Source organism: Lissotriton helveticus, chromosome 6 (assembly GCF_964261635.1).
Source record: "Lissotriton helveticus chromosome 6, aLisHel1.1, whole genome shotgun sequence".
In the NCBI taxonomy this organism is placed as follows: Eukaryota; Metazoa; Chordata; class Amphibia; order Caudata; family Salamandridae; genus Lissotriton; species Lissotriton helveticus.
The window spans coordinates 1480775771-1480790401 of NC_136067.1; the positions used below are offsets into that span (position 1 = coordinate 1480775771).

Genomic DNA, 14631 nt, shown 5'->3' on the forward strand with positions numbered 1-14631 from the left:
CCAGAGTTTCAGTTTGAAAAATAAGATGGGAAATATGTAAAGTTGATGATGTTTTTTCACATTACTATACCATTTAAGTCTATTGGAGTATAATGCACCTGTTAGGTACATGTAGGAAACACATAAGATGCAGGAGAGGCCCGTGTAGGCAAGAGCAGTGGGGCAGGGTGGGGAGGGAGTCAACAAACGATAATGAGGGAAAAAAAATTAAAAAAAAGAAAACGACTTACCTTGCGCTCACCGCATCGCAGACTCAATGATGCGGCAAGCAGAAGGTAAGTGGTTTTCTTTTTTTAAATGTAATTTTCCCTCGTTGTCGTCTGTCGGCACTCTATACACCCCGCCTCACCACTTTTACCTGCACAGGCCGCCTCTGATAAGATGTGGCAGAGTAGTGTTTTGCAATATCATGTGAATGTTTCCAGTTTTGATGAGTTTCAGACAGGACACAAGTTGAGGGTCCACACGGGTAGAGGGTGTCCACCCACTATTTTCAACGGGTGGACACAGTCCACCCTGCATAGAAGTTCGGCTCCATTCAAATATGCGTAACTTAACAGCACACATTCATCCATGTTGTTTGCTTTTGTTCTGAGCAGAATGGTGCTGGCAGTGAGAGGGGCTTTGTTATTTGAAATTCGAACTGAGCCCAAAATAAAGGGCAAAGATGAGGGGCTGTCAGGCCTCCTTTTGTTTAAATATTATGGCTGGGAGCTATCTGGTGCCGCTGTAGTATTATTCAAAGGAATCCAAAAATAAGGTTGAAGGATAAGTTTATTCCATACAAATGAGATCTGCAGATAGGTAGAAACTGACCAGAAATGGAACAAACAGCACTCCACTACAACTCTGAATTAGAACACAGAATATAAATACATTCAAAAGGCTACAAGTATTTAAAGGAACATGCTCAAAACTACTATCTAAACCACAAGCATTAAAGGGATATACTCAAGATAAAAACAATATATAATTGAATACTACATATCTTCCCCTTTAACGGATACAAATAAATAAATAAATAAAGTTAACACCATACAAATTCTTTACACTTTCTAGGTATTTTAACAGGTCTTCCAAAAGAAGATTTTTTCTAGAGAAACAGCACTATTCAAAATTTCTATTTCATTGTTGACAATATCATTTTCATTGTTGGCAACATAATTTTCAACAACAAGATCATTCTCACTATTATGTGAAAGTAAATCCTGATGCAATTTCCCACCCTCACCATTGTCCAAACACCAAAAATGGCCGCGAGATTTTGAAACTGGATCGGATTTAATTTCTTCAAAACTGAGCAAATCACTAGGATGTGCTAAAGCTAAACGGCTCATGTGCCAGTTTTCACCATTATCTAATGTTACAGAGTTACAGTGAATTTTTTAAATTCTTTTAGGAGCACTGAACTTGCTACAACCTTTGGGAACTTTCTTAGCACTCTTAATACAAACCCATTAGACCCATGTTTGGTGTCATGTTAGACCTTATTCTTTCTTTGTGAAGAAGTAAGATCCGATTTAATTTCACCAGCATCATAAAAAAACATTTCATTCCTTTTCATCCAACTAGGATTTGTTTTAGATAAAGGGATTCTACACCTCATAAGAGAAAATGGACTTTTACCCAAAGAAGGGTGAGGGGTTACCCTGTAAGCCCACAACATTTTTTTAATTCACAATCCCAAGAAAGTTTTGATTTAATACCCAATTGTAAAGTGCTTTTGATGACTCTGTTAAGTCTTTCCACTGTGCTATTGCAGGAGGGATGATAAAGTGGTGTTAACGTATGCCTAATTCCATTTGAGATAAAGAAAGTATGCACTTCTTTGGACTTAAACTGTACTCCATTATCAGTTAGGATTGATGACGGACATCCTTCTTGTACAAAAATATGTTCCAAAAAAACTACAACATTAGTGGATTTCGCTTTTTCAACGACTTTTAGTTCAAACCATTTAGAAAACAAGTCAACAAGAACAATTATATATTTCAAAGATTCATCAAACCAGTTAATAGGACCCATAATGTCCATAGCCGAATCTTCCCATGGAAGGTTTGGAGCAGTAACTTCTCCTAATGGTGGATTGAAAGTTTTCTTTGATTTATCAGAAAGTTCACAATTAATACAAGATCTGACCATTTTTTCAATGTAATTATCCATTCCGGGCCACCAGTATTGATCTCTCACCCTGGATTTGGTGCGAGAAATACCTGGATGACCTTCATGAGATAGTTGTATGATTTGATTCCTATTTAAAATATTGTCTTCAGAATCAGCTTTTGACCATTGCTCTTGAGAAATACTATTGAAGACTTTGTCATTGGACATGACATTTGCAACAGAAAAATCATTCCATGAATTTTGATCAGATTCAATAATAGGTAAGGAAAACCTGCTAAAAAAATCTGCTATGACATTTTTAGCTCCATGAACATAACGAATTTCAAAGAAAAAATCTTGCAACCGCATGGAAAGTCTTGCAATCCTAGCAATAGCTTTATTGAGACCTTCAGTAGTAAGTAATTTGTTAAGTGGTTTGTGATCCATCCTTACACAAAAGCTTTTACCCCAAATAAACTTCCTGAAATGTTCTAATCCCCAGACAACAGCTAAGGTTTCCCTTTCAATCACAGAATATTTTTCCTCAGTTGGAGTCAAAGATCTAGAAGCAAATGCGATCACTACTTCTTTATTATGTTCAGAGATCTGAGTTAAGACAGCTGCGAGGCCTTTGGAACTCGCATCAGTAGTTACTAGTGTATGAGCACTAGGATCAAAACCTTGAAGGTTAGGAGCATGGCAAATAGCTTTTTTGATCATAACAAAAGCTTGCTGACATTCATCCGACCAAATAAAAGAAACTTTGTTTTTCCAAAGGCTCCTCATGGGATATGTTTTTTCTGAAAAACTAGAAACAAATTTTGTGTAAAATTCAGCTAATCCTAAAAATAATCTTAAATCATCTTTAGATTTAGGTGCTGGTGCATCTAAAATAGCTCTCACCAATTTAGTCTTGGGTCTAATGCCTTGTGCACCAATCTCATGTCCTAGATACACTATACTATTTTCAGAAAATTTGCATTTGGAAATTTCAGCAGTAAGACAATTTTCATTTAAAACATTTAGAACCTTTCTTAATCTAGAGTCATGTTGATGCGAATTTTTTCCCATTATAAGGATATCATCTTGAAAAAAAATGACACCTTGCATATCACCAAAAAGCTGTGACATAAGTCGTTGAAATACTGCAGCCGCAGATGCCAATCCAAATGGCATGCAACGAAAACAAAAACATCCAAAAGGAGTGCAAAATGCGGTCAAGTCACGACTGGAACGATGTAGGGAGATCTGGTGATACGCTGAAGATAAATCCAGAGTTGAAAAATATTTAGCACCTCTGGTTAAAGAAAACATTTAATGGATTCTAGGTAAGGGTTATTGATCAATTATTATATTGTTATTAAGATTTCTCAAATCAACACATAAGCAAATTTTTCCATTGGCCTGTCTAGCCACGACCAATGGAGAAACCCACTCTGCGGCTTCAATAGGTTCAATATTACCACTTTCCTGTAATTTCAATATTTCACATTTGACTTCATCCTTCACAATCACAGGAATATTACGCACCTTGTGTGTTTTAGGAATGGCATTACTTTTTAGTTTTATGCGATGAGAGAAACCTTTAAATTTACCAATCTTACCTGAGAATACATTTGGAAATTCTTTAAGGAACTAATTCTTTGTGTCCTCACTCTCACCGGTAACAAGAACTTGTTCAGGACTATTAGGATCCAAAATAATATGCAAAGCTCGTTGATCTTTCCATCCTAAAACAGAAGGGCCATCATGAGCAATATACAAATTGCAAATAGCGGTGCGGTTTTTTAATTCAAACACTAAAGTACGATAACCCAACATATCTATTTTATCTCCCCTAAAACTTTCTGGGTTAACACCAGTAGGTTCTAAGTGTGGACCAAACCATTAACTAATTCTTTTTCCTAAACATCCTTGGCTATAATAGTAAATGGAGAGCCGGAATCTGCAGCAACCTGCAAAGGAATACCACCAAACTTTACAATGCACAATGGTTTGCTCCTTTCATTAGCGTCAACATTAAGAACAATATTACATTGCATGTTTTCATTAAAGTTAGCAGAGTTGTTCAAATCTGAGTCATAAACAGACAAATCTGTATCAGTAATGCAAGTGACTTTCGCTCGTTGAAATGGCTTCCTCTTGCAAACTATGGAAAAATGGCCCAAAATGCCACAGTTCGAGCATTTTGCAGATCTTGCTGGACACTTCTCGTTACCAGCGTTATGATTCTTGTCACCACAACGATAGCATGCAAAGGTAGGAGTATCCGTTTGATTAAACTTAGACTTGTTGGAAGATTTATAATTGGTGGATTTAGTTTGGAAATTCTTATTAGTTTGAAAATTCTTGTTTAATCCTTTTTTTGAAGAATCCTTGTTTTTCTTATGCTCAGAAATCTTATTGACCGAAGGAGTGGGATTTTCCGAATGTTCAGAAAGTGCTTTTGAGCTTCTATCCGAGAGTTCAGCTTTCTTAAGAAGCGTGATGACATCTTTAAGGCTAGATTCACCCTCAATCCAAAGTCTATCTTGAGTACTCTTATTTCTCGTGCAAACAACAACCTGATCCCTAATAAGTTCGTCATGTAATGCACCAAATTTACAATGTGCAGCCAATAGTTTTAATTGGGCAACATATTCTTCTACAGTTTCATGTTGTAGTTGTTTTCTTTTGAAGAATGCACATCTAGTAACTCCAATGCAAACTGTGGATGAATAATGTTCAGTTAAATCTAAAATAGCTGCCTTGAAAAACGTCGACATCACCAGCTCTCTCAGGTTTTTGCATTTGATTGTATACCCTAGGACCTTCGGGGCCAAGACTATTTAGAAGCATTCTATGTTTCCTTTCTGGAGAAAGGGTACCAACATTATCTTCAAGAGTAGCAATATAGTTAAAAAATATTCTTTCAATTCAGTCCATTTAACCACAGGTTCACCAGGAGCTGTTAAAAATTCTTTGAGAGTACTTAAATTGATATTAATGCATGAAGAAGAATTTGAAGTGGTTGAAGAGGACGACGTAGAAGTTGAAGCAGAGGTATCAGTAGTATTATTAATATTCAGGACAATACTGAAGGTGAATATCAAATCAGTTAAAGCATGAGACTTCTTGAATAATAAAGTACGTGGTTGTTGTAAAACAAAGCAGTGCAGTAGCAGTATAGGCAGTATAGGCAGTAAGCTGTAAACTGTATAAAACACTGTAGTGCAGTAGTAGTATGGGCAGTCATAAGCAGTGTAGCTAAAACTGTATTACTTCATTTCGTAAATATCCGAAATTGTCCATTCAAATGTAGTCGTCGACTAAATAATAATATGGCCACAAAACGACTTACATGAATTAAGTAGCAGTAGAAATAAAATCGATAAAGGAACTCCAGGCGTGCTCGGGAATAATGAAGTGAAATGAATCAAATATGGCGGCACGTACGCCGCATCAGGTCGGATAACGTGACCTTTGAGTCACGACATTGACGAGTAAGCACTGTGTGAGAACGTAACTACTGCGTATTTGCTTGATGTTAGTTGGAGCGTTGCTATGCAGAGGAAAAAGCAGGAGCGCGAGGATGCAAATGCAGTCGGCAACGGCAAGCAAGAGGATTTAAACAAAAACACGAAGTAGGTAACTGTGAATCTTCACAAGCAGAGGTGAAATAAGTTTAAAAAGAGTCAAAATTAAACTTATCCTCACAGGAATACTCCAATAAAGTTGAATAGCCGATTAAACTTACTACGCCAAAAACACACGTGAAAGAGAGTCCGGTAGAAGAAACCTCTCACTCTGTTCACTTCTGAAGATGCTTTTAAGGGTAGTAATTCACTCAGTCTGAAGTTAGTGACAAAATATTCATGTGGAAAACACCAGTTTGAAGATAGATGTTTTGTGAAGCAAAGTTGAAAAAGAAGAGAAACAAAATAAATGATTTCTCTAAAAAATAATAAAGATGGTCTGAAAAAAAAAATCCAGTACGTCGCCAAAATGTTTGTAGTCTTATTGAAAGGAATCCAAAAATAAGGTTGAAGGATAAGTTTATTCCATATAAATGAGCACGTCTGGTAAGATCAGCAGATAGGTAGAAACTGACCAGCAATGGAACAAACAGCACTCCACTACAACTCTGAATTAGAACACAGAATATAAATACATTCAAAAGGCTACAAGTATTTAAAGGAACATACTCAAATCTACTATCTAAACCACTAGCATTAAAGGGATATACTCAAGATAAAAACAATATATAATTGAATACTACAGCCTCACACTTAGATGGAAATGCAATGAAGGAGCAACAAAGACGCACATCATGGTATCACTTCGCAAGTACTTATGAGAAGTTGGGTTTGACTTTGAACAGTCACTGTATATGAGAGATATGCATACACTGCAAGAATGCCAGATTTGTTGCCCTGTCCCATTTTTACTCAATATCAATTTAACTACCGCTTTTATAGCAGTTTGCATTACACATACACATACATTGACAATAACTCATATAACTGTGTAGATCAATGTATATGATGTGTTTACAAGGTGTAGGAGTATCATGTCCTTCATAGCTCACTGTGCTACATCAGAAGGATTACAATTTATGAACTGCAAGCAACAAAAGGATCTCGGGGCAAAAATAGTACCCAACTTACTTAGCAACATAAAATAAACATCTGTCATCTGTATGGTACATGATGTTCCTTGCAGGAGACATATTAATCCTCTGTACTACTTTGAATCAGAACAGGACAGAGGCAAAATATCTCCCTAGCAAATGTGTTAACCTCCAGAGTTATCTTACCATTATTATTATTCCATTAGACTTACTGGGGACACAACGATCTCTGCCGTACATGTCTTAACCCCATAAGATATCTTAAAACTGAGACTTTGCAACAAATGAAGCAGAACAGACTTACTGCCAAGTTTCTCCTTGTTGCCAAGTTTTTTGGCTCAGGATTCGACAAAAAATAAGAGGCCCATTATGATGTCGGCGGACCGACACTGTTTCCCTAATTCCCCCCGCCATATTAGTATGGCGGGGGGGACCGCGGCGGACGGAAAGACCGTCCGCCACTTTTACGCCCCGGTCGCCTTGCGGCCGAGGCAGAAAAGGAATAATATGGTGGCAGTGTCTAACAGACACCGCCAGCCATATTATGATGGGGGAAACAGATGCCTTTCTGTGGCGGCGATGCCGCCACGGAAAGGCATGCGGTCTTCACTTTGGGGGGCCCCTGCGGGACCCCAAGGTGAAGGAGGGGTGGGGGGTGCACACGGGGGGTACCTGTGGTACCCCCCGCATTTGCATATGCAATGCGGTAGGCACCGCGCGGTGCCTGCCGCATTGCGTATGCAAATGTATGCATTCATTCATAGCATTGTGGCGGGCGGTGCAGAGTGCCCCGCCTGCCACAATGTTATGAATGCAGGTTGCGGCCGCCACTCTGGGGGCCGCATCCTAATGCCAAACACGGGACCCCCGCCCTACTGGCGGACAAAGTCCGCCCGTCATCCTATTGGACCCCCTAAATGTGTAAATTGAAGATCAGATTTTGTGTCGAGTTGTGTCACTGTTTTGGCATAACCCTGCCACACAATCTAATTTGTTAAATCTTGTAATGTGCTCAAATGTACTCATGATAGATCTGCTAAACATATGGCTGAGTTAGTAAGATCTGATGTCACTTCTTGCGTTGTCATTTCTGGTGAGGTCATGGGATGTGATGTCATTTTCCGTGATGCCACATGCCATGGCATGTGCCATTAGGTCACTTGCATACTTCCTAACTTTGTTAGTCCCCCCACTTTTTTTATGACGTGTGCCCTGGTTTCACATTGGCATCAAACTAGTAATTGATTTCCTGCTTTGAAGTTCAGCAATCTTTGCATACAGCCAGGAAGTAATGTCCAGAACATACAACATACAATTAGAAGCTGTGTAAACCCACATGACATCAGCCTCAGTATGGTTTAGTATCATATGTATGAACATGCATATCACTATTACTTACATCCCAAAATGTTATGCTCTATCATTATGACTAGCTTACCAGCATAGTTTATCATATCATGTTCCTGCTTTTGTACAATTCATTATTATTTTTCATCAAATAAAGCTATGGGTCATTTATTTACAATGCAAGCTAGTAATATGTGTAATATGTACTTCAATATTTACTCGAGCTACATAGAACCAGTCACTACTGCATACACAGTAGTTGATATCAGGTGGCAGATTGTCATCATGTGTATGGACTATTTGGTGATCTGGTGTTTTGTAAATACCACGTGCTTCTTTTTTGTGATATTCTGTTCAGACACGTGGTAGTTTCTTCCATGTGGAACAAGCAGTACTTTTGGCAGCTCCAAAAACTAAGAGTGCCAGTACTACAGTGGTACGAATACAGATGTGCTAAATTCATCGGGCACATCTTTTGTTATTTCAAGAGCCGGCAGTGCATACACCATAGTTTAAGTAGGGGAAGCACAAGCACTGGTCTCATGCAGTTATTTTGTGTACATCATTGCATAGTTCCTGATCTTTATTCTGGGATAATGCACAAACTTTTTTTGGGGTAATAGTGATGGGTCATTTCCATTTGGTGGGTTTTGGGTGAGGTACATCACAGGGATTTTACTATAAGTGCTGGGCATACAGATGTTGCTTTAAAAGCAGTGCTGGAGTCAGAACCTGTGCCAGATGTTTTGCTGGGCGTCTTTCTGGTGTCTGATGGATAGAGCAGCTCCGAATTAAGAATACATTTACTCTGGGGAAAGAGAAAAGACCTTATTTGGCGCCACCTTGCTGCATTTTCAGCAAATACAAGGAACAGAGAATGCCTTCTGTTTGAGTATTTCAAAAATATGTTGTAACAGGACAGCAGGGTCACAACGGGCCAGATTCACAGAACTAGCTTAAGACAAATTCCTAAACTTACTACCATTTTGGTATTCACAGAAGGCACTTACTCATCAATGAGTAAGTGCCTTTTGTGAATAACAATATGAGTAAGTTATTCAAAAAGATTAAGTTACTCAAAATTAGTAAGTGTCTTCTGTGAATGCCAAAATGGTAAAAAGTTTAAGATTTTGTCGTAAGTTACTTCTGTGAATCGGGGCACAGAGGGCTACAAAGACTAATTTTCATGGATTCTCTTGAAATTAACATGGACCTTAATAGCCAGTGCAGTCTTTGCAGTTCCTGTAGAGATCTCCGCCTTTCGTTATGCATAGCTTCTAATCAAATTTGTACACCTTAGCAGACTGTGCTGTGGGTGTGCTTTGGATCTCTCCAAGTGTGCAGCCACATACATTTGCCTCTAAGTCTGCATGTGGCCTAAATGCTGGTCCTTCTGTGTGCGTTCATGTATAATTTCTTTAGGTACGATTCCTTTTACGTCGATGCATGCATCTAGATGTAAGCGGCCGTGTGAGAGAGATTGTCACAGAAGGAGAGGGTGCGTGTGTCAAGGGCCAAACTCACAGACATCATCAAACGCCCATCAAAGCTAAACAAGTCCTTCAACTGTGAGACATCTTTCAGTGAGTGGAAGGAACAGCTTTCATATATTGGAACTAAGCTTCTCTCTAGCAGAAATCCCAGAAAGGTATGTAACACAGATTTACTCATTTGGTATGAAGCAGTAGGAATTCAACACTTAGGGCATGATTCCGATCCCGTTTGGAAAGCCCTCTCAACAACTCAGTTCCGGAGAGCTTTCCAAGGGAACCGCGCTCGGGGAGTCTGTGCGACCGATTCTGATGCATCCGTATAGTTACGGACTCGATTCACTGTGACTTCCATTGAACTCTATTGGAGCCTGTGTACCGAATGCGTACACAGGCTCCCATTGCAGAAAGGGGTTGGTGGGGAAAAGGGCACACCCTGTGGTGGACACCCCATGGTGCCCGACACACCGTACACGCTTGGACTATGGGGGAACATGGGCACCCCCCTGTGACCGATTTGGAGGGCCCTGTGTGAAGGGGGGCATGCTATCGCCCCCCCAACTCCGATTCCCTAAGCCTTTTCGTCTCGCCAAAACCGAGTCTGTATGGCTGTCAGAATCGGGTATTGTACTTGCTCGTTCGGAAGCATTGCATGGCACGATTCGGCTTCGAATGACTCGGACTGACAGGATTGGGTTCGGAAACTATTCGATCGGGCAGGACGAGATCTTCGCATTGTACTTGGTCATTCAAAATGGGGGACGATTCCATCAGAAACAGGGTTTGAATCGGATTTGCCATTTCTGGAACCTGTCTGGAAGCCTTCCTAATGGGATCGGAATTGGGCCCTCAGTGTATATTACGCTCAACTAAGAGACTCCCTCGTAGCTTCAAAAAGTGAGCTCTATGACCTATGATGTCTTAGTAAATAGGGTTCTTCTAACTCGTAGCAACTTGCCACTTAAGCACCTAAACTACGTCTGACCAATGAGTGTAAATTAAGGGATTCAAATGCAGTCCTTCAGCATTTTAAGACACCATCTTCCGCAATAGATATAGAAAATAAAACCCGGCAGGGCTTCATCAAGAAATGGTCTACTCAATAACAGTATAATTTATGTTTTAAAAAGAACACAACTGACTGATTTTACCTTTTTATAGTGCAAGTAGTAATATGTGTCATTGCTCCAACATTTCCTCCTGCAGTGTGCTATTAATGGTTCGCCATCTGTAACACACTCAAGCAGTAATCTACTGCACAGCTTCACTTCAACAGTAAATGCATTGTCACTGCTTGATAACCTAAAATTCAGTTACCAAATGTTGGCTTCTAATAGAAGCCGAGCTAGACACTGAAAAAAAAAGAAAGTGGGTAGAAGATAAAGGAATCCAAGAGGAAAGGTTGACAGGGGTATTAGAGAATAAAATAGGAGAGAGATGGGAAGCAAGCAGACTAGCTAATTATGAATATGGCGAGGGATGCTGCAAGCTTCTAGCGTGGAAAACAAAAACCGACGCTAGCAGAACTAAGATATTTAATATTCTCCCACAAGATGGCTCTAGCGCAAGCTCAGAAGAATCTGTAATAATGAGAGAGTTTGTTGACCTCTTTGCTTCCCTCTATACGGAAGATACGTCTCCCTCAAGTGAGGATCTAAACGAATACTTAAAAAACCTGGAATTCCAGAAATATCAAATCTGGAAAAAGAGGAGTTGAATGCCCCGATCACCAATGAGGAGGTAATAGAAACATTGAAACGTTTAAAGAGAGGGAAAGCAGCCGGGCCGGACGCCCTTCCTAATGAACTATATATTAAATTATGTGAGGTCCTGGCCATCCCACTCACGAACCTACTAAACAAAATCTACATAGAGAAGGAGAAACTCCCTGACTCCTGGAATGATGCAACGATAAGCATCTTGTTAAAACCAGGCAAGAACCCAGCAAAATGTGAATCTTATCGTCCCATAAGCCTACTTAACTGTGATTATAAGATCTTCACAAATATTCTGGCAAAAAGGTTAGGGAAAATCGCAGGTAACCTGATAAACGAAGATCAGAAAGGGTTCATAAGGGGCAGGCACCTGCAAGACCTAACACAAGAACTCATCAGGTCAATAGATCTAGCGACAACCGAGAAAATTCCGCTCACAAAAATAACCTTAGATGCGACTAAGGCGTTTGATAGAGTGAATTGGGCTTTTTTGAACGCAACACTAAATAAATACAATCTGGGAGAAAACTTTCAGGGAGTAATTAAAGAACTCTATCGAGCCCCAAAAGCTAATGTCCTAGTTAACGGGAGTCTAACAGAGAATATACTAATACACAGAGGGACCCGACAGGGGTGTCCATTATCCCCAATTTTGTTCAACTTATATATCGAACCCCTGGCAAGTAAGCTCAGAGCTCATTCAGAAATAACTCCGTTCACTTATCATGCATGAAAAAAAAAAATAGCTTTATATGCAGATGATCTGATGATCTTCACTAATAATTATGCAGGATCCTTCAATGCTATTGAGGATTCCCTAAAAGACTTTGGGAAGGTATCAGGTTACCAAATAAATCGAACAAAAACAGAAATCATGAGCTGGAATACCCAAGTAAATAGCAGCTTTTCCAGAGAGAAAATCAAATATCTGGGAATAGAACTGGTTAAAAACATAGATAAGATACCCAGTACAAACCTGGATAGGATAATTGCGGAGGTAAGAAAGCTACTAAAAAGATGGGGAAGTCTCCCTTTGACCTTCCTCGGTAGATCTAATCTGATCAAAATGTCTATTTTACCCAAAATCACATTCCTGTTCAGCACAATACCCTTAGAATTTAAGAAGCAAACCTTGAAGAAAATACAAGGAGAATTATCGAGTTTTATCTGGGCTTCAAAAAGTACATGAATAGCCTGGAGCAAACTACGAAGACGAAAAGCAGAAGGTGGAATTGCCAGTCCCGACTTATTCGAATATTATAGGGCTTTCCAATTCAAGTATATGAGGATCCTGCTAAATGACTATGATCTGTATCCAGAACACCTCAAAACAATGACCGAAAATACCGGGCATTTCCTATTTAAATTTGGCCATCCAAAGTACTTTAAAAAAATTAAATTGAAGACGTTAAGATCAGCGGCAAAACTCTGGTACCAAATACGGTGTACCTTGAACATTCCCTATTACAGTGAGTTCGCCCCAATCTGGGACTCACCAGGAACCCAAAAATGTCTCAAAGACAAGCTGGCAATACCTTTGAAAAACAGCAGGCTTCCAAGTTTGGGGCCAACTAATAGTGGACAACAACTTAATAGACTGGGAAACTCTGTCTGAAAAAACAAACGCATCCCTTTCAAAGTTTAAATTCTATCAGCTCACTAGTTGGGTAAAAACAACGAAAGAGAAAAACACCGGAAACAAGATCATGGAAACAACTATGATAAAGAACTCCCAGATAAAAAAAGAAATAGCATCTTGGTATTGGGCTCTTATTGCAGCAGGGGAAGAGAATTTCCTAATTCCAGAAGCGACCTGGGGGAAAGAACTGCCGTCGTTGGATCTCCAAAACCTGTGGCAAGTATCTATGAGCAAATGCTGGGCTATTACGAAATCCGCTGCTCTAAGGAGAAATCACCTCTTTACTATCCACAGAGCCTATTGGACGCCAAAACGACTATCCAAATTCAATGGACAAAATGTGAAAGTGTGTCCCAAATGTGGATTAGCGGGTGCGAATGATGTGCACATGTTTTGGCAGTGCCCCCAGATCGATGGCTTCTGGCAGGAAGTGAGTAAAATTATAGAAGCAGTATTAAGAAGACCGATAACTGTAAGTATAGATCTCGTTATTTTTGGGGTCAATATACAAGAGAGGGTAAATTCCTTAACATTTAAAGAACAGAACCTTTTGTTCATGCTGATCTTATTAGCTCGCAGGGAACTTTGTATCAAGTGGATAAAACCAGTTGCCCCCACTTATTTAGAATGGGTGGCTTCTATAAATAAAATAAATAAATGGGATAGAAAAGGGAAACCAAGTAAGAAGTATAACTATTGGGAGCTTTGGGAAGGATCCCAGTATGTAAATGAATAGGTTATGTAGATCATTCCACGCTAAGCCCGCACATTTCCAATGATTATGCAATGGCAATAAAAACACAAACAGTAAGTTTGTGTGAGTGGCCAGGGTGGCCAGCTCCCCCAGTTCGATATTGAAAGTGTTAAGGACACAAGGGGACCCCACTCTGAAACCACAAAAGCTTGAATATCCCACAAATCTAGGGGCCATGTCGGAACAGAAATCAGAGAAGCGGGTCCCTGATAACTCCGAATACACTTTATTGCAGAATGAGAAAGAAAAAAAAAAATGTTGGCTTCACTCTAAGGCACCCTCAGTTGGTTTTCCCACTGCATGAAACTCTCCAACACATTGGGTCCAATTCACAAAGGTAAATCTGCAGGCAGAGATCTATGTGCGTGTAGATGTACACCTACAACCGAGCATGTCTCTCCCCCTAAATGCCCGAAATTAACACTGACTAGGAGAAGAAGCAGGTGTCCCCACTCTCTTTCATAACACAACTGTTAACTCACTACAATTACCTTTACAGGCATATCATAGGTGCAAATCTACCAAATGTACTTCTACATATCATAGGTGGAAGACTCTGCCTATGCCATGTAGAACTACAAACTGAAAAGAATAGGCGAATAGCCATCACCTGATAAAAATAAAATACAATAATAATAATAAGGCATACTTGACACAAGTGGAAGCCAATAGAGCACCTGTCCTGGGCTTGGCCTCTTCCCTTGGTGCATACACAAAAACGGGCAAAACAATAAACCATTGTGAGCTTGGGTGTAGGTCATAAAAAGTCAAATGAATGTTATGTTCACTTAATGATGAGGGAAAGAAACAAAATATTGTTATTATAACAAATATTAAAAGAAATCCAATAAAAGGAAAAGAAAAGAAGGTAGCAAGTGTATAGGATAATTTGGTTGTAAAAACGAATCAATTCAAGGTGGATAAGAATAAAGGGGTACAAAACAAATAATTTCCAGAGATACATCAACATTGTA

The 14631-nt window shown here is 39.5% G+C and overlaps 1 pseudogene; it reads right to left on the bottom strand.

The window, feature by feature from the left end:
- Positions 1 to 4007: 4007 nt before the first annotated feature.
- Positions 4008 to 14631, bottom strand: part of LOC144762750 (regulator of nonsense transcripts 1 pseudogene) — a 66029-nt pseudogene continuing 55405 nt past the window's right edge.